General features: G+C 42.3%; 1 pseudogene; it reads right to left on the bottom strand.

Annotated features, from left to right (window-relative positions):
• Nucleotides 1-6,090: 6,090 nt before the first annotated feature.
• Nucleotides 6,091-7,399, bottom strand: LOC123366643 (annotated as a pseudogene).
• Between the last annotated feature and the right edge of the window lie 559 nt (nucleotides 7,400-7,958).

Genomic DNA, 7,958 nt, shown 5'->3' on the forward strand with positions numbered 1-7,958 from the left:
CCCTAGGCAGCAGCCCCCCACCCCCACACATGGCAGTGCGCCCAACCCTCTCCAAGTCTCCTATGGCCCTACCCTTGAGAGCCTTGAAACTGCCCAGAGTCCCAGCTAGGGTGCCTCCGCCTGCGGCAGTGCCTGATACGGTCCCAAAGTCATCCCTGGTGCTGCCCATGTAGAGCCCCCCCCCATGCCACACCCCATGAGTCCCCCCTCCTCCCACCTTGGTAATATCCCTTACAGAGCTCCCACCATAGAGTCCCCCTCCCCCACCAGGCATTCATGGTCCACCATACAATTTCCATACCCAGATGCGACCCTCAGGCCAAAAAGTTTGCCCGCCCCTGCTCTGGAGGAATGTAAAACTTAATTACACAACTCCTAAGTGCCACAGCCAGGGGTTTTCTTTCTTTTAAAAAAATGGAAATAAGGGAAACATCGGAAAAAAATAAGTTAATGCAACATTAATGTTTCAAATTAATTTGAAAAAAGTCAGGGATGGAAAAATTTCTTCTTGCATTCTTAATCATTTGTTTTCGCTGACTCCTCATAACTGATAATCATCACACTAGCCTTTTCCTCCTCTCAATCATGGGGGGAGGGAGGCAAATCCAGAGCGGTTCTATTGTAGTTGGGGCTACAGCTGCCATCTTGGTACACTCTTCCCAGAATCAGAAAGTTTAAACATGCTACTTTTTACATTAACAAGATGTAAGCAGAGTCAGGATGAGCTCTACCCTGACATCTGGTGGTGAATTATGGGGAGTGTGGAAAGAATTTCAAGGAGTGACAAAGATTTGCATTGCAATAGCCCACGGCAGCATGGGATGGTTATTTTGGCAGCTGGGATCCCCAATTTCTTTGTTATTGGGGCAGGAAGGAAAAAAAGTGCTGTCACCCTAATTATGTGAATGAGGAACTATGAGACTGCTTTATGACAGAAATGACTCAACCTACATTAAATAGTACTTGCTAGACAAGGGACATGGGTTCCAAAACCCAATGAATTGAAAGAGGTTGGGACTGGTGTGTGTACTTGATGGTATGGGCCCTGTCTGAGGGCCTGGAACACCCATTGCATATTCTCCTCTTTCCACTGTTGAAGAGCAGAGCTAATTTTAAATCCTTTAGGAGTCTATCTAGAGGCTGCTGACCTGAATTCACATTGGGCCAATGGTGCACCAGCACCTGGGCTTCCCTACTACAAGCTGAAACCACTAAGAGCTGAAATCACTAAAAGAGCTAAGCTTATTAAGCTGAGGTCACGGAGTGCTGTGTTAACTAGTGGGGGAGCCTGAAGATCTATCGCTAAGTGGCTGGCAGAGTGGAGCAGTCTGCAGCACGTTGGAGCAACCCATGGAACAGTGAGCAGTGTGGAGCGGTTTGTGGGGACGGCTGATGCGGTTCACAGGTCGGCTGGAGGAGCGGCACAGCTGGTGGAGTGGAGCCAGTTGTGGTGAAGGCTGCAGCAGAACTCCACGGAGAGGCGGAGCAGTCAGCCCTGGCCCACGTAAGGTGCCCCTTAACACCCTGTGTGTGCCCCCCCCCATTTCCACCCAGGCTGGGGGGGGTAAAACTTTGCAGATAAACTTTTGAACCCTGGGGAGGCACTGACCAGAGATAGAGACTTTTGGGTTGTTGGACTTTGGGGTGATGGACTTAAGACCCTAAGGGGGAAAGGACAGTGCCAAATGTACTTGGAGGTGGGTTTTTTTATGGTTTGTGTATAGTCCTGTTTGTGGTGTCTCTCCAACGTGATGCCGCATTGTTTCCCTCCTTTATTAAAAGGATTTTGCTACACTCGGACTCTGTGCTTGCGAGTGGGGAAGTATTGCCTCCTAGAGGAGCCCGGTGGGGTGGTATGTAATTGTCCCAGGTCACTGGGTGGGAGCTCGAGCCGGTTTTGCATTGTGTTATTGAAACGGAACCCCTGGATACTGAACCCGGCCCTTGTTGCTGCCAACTCAGAGGGGCAGAAGGGTTACAAATACAAAAATTAGGTAATTATCCATCTGACCAGATTTTTACTGAGCCAGTTTCTAAGAAGAGTATGGTTATGGCTGTCAACACATGATTAATTAAAGAAAGGAAATTAGTAGATAAGAACAGCCTGGGGGGAGGAATAGCTCAGTGGTTTGAGCATTGGCCTGCTAAACCCAGGATTGTGACTTTAATCCTTGAGGGGGCCATTTAGGGATCTGGGGCAAAATCAGTACTTGGTCCTGCTAGTGAAGGCAGGGGGCTGGACTCAATGACCCTTTGGGGTCCCTTCCAGTTCTATGAGATAGCTATTCTAAGGAAGGGTAGAAGGGAGTACAGCAAAATAGAGACTATGGATTTCAGGAAGGCAGATTTTGGTAAGCTCAGAGAGCTGATAGGTAAGGTCCCATGGGAATCAAGACTGAGGGGAAAAACAACTGTGGAGAGTTGGCAGTTTTTCAAAGGGACACTATTAAAGGCCCAAAAGCAAGCTCTTCCGCTGGGTAGGAAAGATAGAAAATGTGGCAAAAGACCACCTTGGCTTAACCACAAGATCTTGCATGATCTAAAAAATAAAAAGGAGTCATATAAAAAATGGAAACTTTTTTATATTATTTGGTCAGATTACAAAAGATGAATATAGGCAAACAACACAGGAATGCAGGGGCAAGATTAGAAAGGCAAAGGCACAAAATGAGCTCAAACTAGCTATGGGAATAAAGGGACTTTTTTTTATCAATACATTAGAAGCAAGAGGAAGACCAAGGACAGGGTTGGCCCACTGCTCAGTGAGGAGGGAGAAACAGTAACAGGAAACTTGGAAATGGCAGAGATGCTTAATGACTTCTTTGTTTCGGTCTTCACTGAGAAGTCTGAAGGAATGCCTAACATAGTGAATGCTTTCTGGAAGGGGGTAGGTTTAGAAGATAAAATAAAAAAAGAACAAGTTAAAAATCACTTAGAAAAGTTAGATGCCTGCAAGTCACCAGGGCTGGATGAAATGCATCCTAGAATACTCAAGGAGCTAATAGAGGAGGTATCTGAGCCTCTAGCTATTATCTTTGGAAAATCATGGGAGACGGGAGAGATTCCAGAAGACTGGAAAAGGGCAAATATAGTGCCCATCTATAAAAAGAGAAATAAAAACAACCCAGGAAACTACAACCAATTAGTTTAACTTCTGTGCCAGGGAAGATAATGGAGCAAGTAATTAAGGAAATCATCTGCAAACACTTGGAAGGTGGTAAGGTTATAGGGAATAGCCAGCACGGATTTGTAAAGAACAAATTGTGTCTAACCAATCTGATAGCTTTCTTTGATAGGATAACGAGTCTTGTGGATAAGGGAGAAGCGGTGGATGTGGCATACCTAGACTTTAGTAAGGCATTTGATACGGTCTCGCATGATATTCTTATCGATAAACTAGGCAAATACAATTTAGATGGGGCTACTATAAGGTGGGTGCATAACTGGCTGGATGACTGTACTCAGAGAGTAGTTATTAATGGTTCCCAATCCTGCTGGAAAGGTATAACAAGTGGGGTTCCGCAGGGGTCTGTTTTGGGACCGTCTCTGTTCAATATCTTCATCAATGACTTAGATGTTGGCATAGAAAGTACACTTATTAAGTTTGCAGATGATACCAAACTGGGAGGGATTGCAACTGCTTTGGAGGACAGGGTCATAATTCAAAATGATCTGGACAAATTGGAGAAATGGTCTGAGGTAAACTGGATGAAGTTTAATAAAGACAAATGCAAAGTGCTCCACTTAGGAAGGAACAATCAGTTTCACCCATACAGAATGGGAAGAGACTGTCTAGGAAGGAGTATGGCAGAAAGGGATCTAGGGGTTATAGTGGACCACAAGCTAAATATGAGTTAACAGTGTGATGCTGTTGCAAAAAAAGCAAACGTGATTCTGGGATGCATTAACAGGTGTGTTGTGAGCAAGACACGAGAAGTCATTCTTCTGCTCTACTCTGCGCTGGTTAGGCCTCAACTGGAGTATTGTGTCCAGTTCTGGGCACCGCATTTCAAGAAAGGTGTGGAGAAATTGGAGAGGGTCCAGAGAAGAGCAACAAGAATGATTAAAGGTCTTGAGAACATGACCTACGAAGGAAGGCTGAAAGAATTGGGTTTGTTTAGTTTGGAAAAGAGGAGACTGAGAGGGGACATGATAGCAGTTTTCAGGTATCTAAAAGGGTCTCATCAGGAGGAGGGAGAAAACTTGTTCACCTTAGCCTCTAATGATAGAACAAGAAGCAATGGGCTTAAACTGTAGTAAGGGAGATTTAGGCTGGACATTAGGAAAAAGTTCCTGTCAGGGTAGTTAAACACTGGAATAAATTGCCTGGGGAGGTTGTGGAATCTCTATCTCTGGAGATATTTAAGAGTAGGTTAGATAAATGTCTATCAGGGATGGTCGAGACAGTATTTGGTCCTGCCATGAGGGCAGGGGACTGGACTCGATGACATCTCGAGGTCCCTTCCAGTCCTAGAGTCTATGAATCTATATATATATATATATATAAAAAAACAAATGGTCCATTTTCCTTTCTACTTGTGCTTGGCAATTATCATAGTGGGATGTAACAAGCAATAATTATTAACTCAGATAAGCCTACATGAGCTCACCAAAATGCCAAAGAGAAAAAACTGCACAATTTTGTATCACATTTTTGCATAAAAATCCACACGGGGTGCCCCCAATATAACATCCCATCCTATAAATCCCAGACTCCAAGCCCAACATTTTCAAAATGTGGTTGTCTGAAGTTACACACCTAAATCCAATTAGGCACTCAAATAAGTCTCTTGATTTTCAGAGGCACTGAGGGATGTAGGTGTTGTGATGTTGAGTGTTGCAATACCAAACTTTTAGGAACTTAAAAAATCACTGGAGTCCACAAAGCTTGAGTTAGGTGCCTGGTCTCCCCATAGACCAGGGGTGGGCAAACTGTGGCTCATGAGCCACATGCAGCTCTTTTACAGTTAAAGTGCGGTTCATTGAGCCCCCACCCCCCCATTCTCTGCCTACCAGACTGGGGGTGGGGGGAGGCTCAGGGCTTCTGCCCTGTGGCAGGGTGGTGGGGCTAGGGGCTTCTCCCAGAGACAACTGGTGCCTGCTGAGAGTGGGGGGCACAATTTAAAGGAATGCCCCTCCCAGCTTGAGTCATGCCCCCCCAGGTACACACATCCTCTTACCCTCAGCAGCCCCTCCCTTCAGCTCCCAGACAGGGGTGGCCCTAGACTAGCTGCCAGCAATTGGTGACCATGGCGAACCATGCAATTGGCACCCCACCCCCAACCCCAAGGGCAGATCTAGGCTGAGGTTTTTGGTAAACTGGGAAACATTTTTCCCTGTTTTTCCTTTTAATGTTTTTAAGCGTTTTTTTTTAAACAGAGGCTTAATTATTCGGGTTGTCCGTTTGTCTGTCCAACCAATGTTTCTGAGATCAAATAAAATAGAGACACAAAATTTTCAGAATAGATTTGTACATGACAGCTAGATGATATTTCAGTCCAATTTCAAATAAAAATGCATTAAAAATGTTAATTATATTTTTTATTATTATAAATCCAAAATCATCCATTACACTATCCTGCTTTAACTGCCATTACCACCACATCCAATATAGAAAGAAATAAGAAAACTCTTCAATGAACTTTAACCTGTATTTACAAAACATTCTGAATAAATAACACTCTGTGCTCTTAAAACATGATTTTTCTTGCTTTAAGTTTTGAAAATTCAGTCACTAGTTCTTTTAGATCCAGTTTTCCAGCTATTTCATGCTCTGTTGACATAGTAGCAAGTCCAACAAGTCTCTCTTGCACCATTGTTGAACGTAGATATGTTTTTATCAATTTTAACTTTGAGAAGCTACGTTCCCCACTAGCTATGGAAACTGGCAAAGTTAAAAGAATGTGTAGAGCTATAAAAATGTTTGGAAAACTGTCGGAGTTTATTTTCACAAACAAACTTCAGTACTTCTTCAGGAGTGGAATGTTTCTTAAGTCATCTTCAAAAAGCCTGAAGCTCACTACATAAATCTGTAGCATCAATGTCTTTTGAATTTTCATTAGTCAATGCCGACTCCAGTGTTATACAAAATTATCTAATCTGTTTTGCTGTTTTCTTTTGCAAGCTGTGGATATCATATAGAAAGCCAAATATTGACTCTAGCTGCTGCAACTGTTTAAATCTTTCATCAACCGAGTGAACAGCAGTATCAAGGACTGCAAAGTAGAAATTCACTTTGAACCTTTGTTTTGGGTTCTGAATGAGTGTGTCTCGTCCTTCCTACAAAAACTGCTGTTTCTTTTGCAAAATGCAAACTGGCTCTGGTTCAAATTCTGTCAGAAAGTCTATTTCTTCAGCAAGCTCGAGAGAATCTACCAGTGTTCTTTCGAACCCTTCATCACTTCTGAATTCCTCCAGAATGTTTTTAGTTTCCTGCAGTTTTTTAATAGCAGAATGTATATTCAAGTTCTTTTCCTGAAGCTGCTTACTAGTGAGGTTAATCTTGAAAAGGATATTATACTACAAAATGAGTAAAATCACAAATTTGAACTTGGAAAGGTCATTTGCAAGAGCTTCTGCATCTGAACGTGCCGTATTGCCAGATGATCCAGTAAAGGTAGTATCATCAGAAATTTCAATTAGGGGATCATAAATGTTTCCAAGTTCATAGCAAAGAGGCTTCAAAGCATCAATGTGACTCTCCCATCTTGTCTGACTAAGTGGTTTCACAGTTAGAGAAGTCACATGGTGAGTCAGAATCTCTCAAAGGCGTGTTGAGCCTGAGAAAAAACACATAAACACGTTGCACCAGGTCAAAGAAACTGCTTGCCTCCAAACAGCATCTAGCAGTCTCATTGACAACCAAATTCAGAGAATGTGCACTGCAAGGAATGAAAAAGGCCCTAGGATTGATTTCCATCATTCTCCTTTGCACACCATTGTCTTTACCCTTCATATTACTCCCATTATCATAGCCTTGGCCACGTAAGTTTTCAACAGATGATGACATTGTTTCAAGCTCTTGTAGAATAGTTTCAGTTATAAATGCTCCAGTGGTCTCTTTCAGTGATACGAAACCCAAAAAATGTTCCTTTATGAGCACTTCAACATTATCTTCATCTGCAGACTTTTCCATATCCACAAAATGAATGATCATTGTCATTTGTTCAACATGACTCACATCTGGTGTACAGTCCAGTATTACTGAAAAGTATTTTGCAGAATGGGCAGCCTCTACAATTTTCTTTTTAATGGCATTTGCTAGGATTTGAATCAGGTCATTCTGCATATTTTTTCCTAAATAATGAACCTGTGTTTCAGGATCAGTTATTTTCCATAGATGCGCCTTCATGACTGGATCAAACAAATGTAGGTATTCAACAAATTTTAAAGTTTCCATATAATTCCGTATAATTTTTCATTTCCACAGCGGCTGCAGAATGCTAAATTTTCCCCAGCGAGAACTCTCACTAAAGCAATCAAACATTCTAATATTTGTTGCCAATATTCTTCTTTTTCCTTGATCACACATATATTTTCTTCATCTATAGTTTTTCCTTTTTTTCAATCATAATTCAAGTTCTTTCCAATTTTGAAAAGATTCCAAATGTTCTGTACTACTTTCATGTGAAGAGAGAATTGATATGTTTTTCCAGTCCTTCGGACCATTTTCAGTAAATAATGTACCAATTGCTTAATTTCTAAACAACTTGCAGCAAAGCAAAACACAGAGTCCTTCGACACTGAATATTGTAACCAGTTTCGATGAATTTCTTCCCCCTTAATGAGTTTCCTCTTGTAAAATGCTGAGCAGAGAATTTTCTTTTATTTCCATCCTGAGGGAAGAGAAATTCATGAACTTGTTCGGGTCCATGTTCCACGAGAATTTGCTGCACACTGTCATCACATCTGGGCCATGAAGCTGAGTCCCCATACTGTAATTTGTTTGAAACTTCCTC

Source organism: Mauremys mutica, chromosome 3 (genome assembly GCF_020497125.1).
Source record: "Mauremys mutica isolate MM-2020 ecotype Southern chromosome 3, ASM2049712v1, whole genome shotgun sequence".
NCBI classification, from domain to species: Eukaryota; Metazoa; Chordata; order Testudines; family Geoemydidae; genus Mauremys; species Mauremys mutica.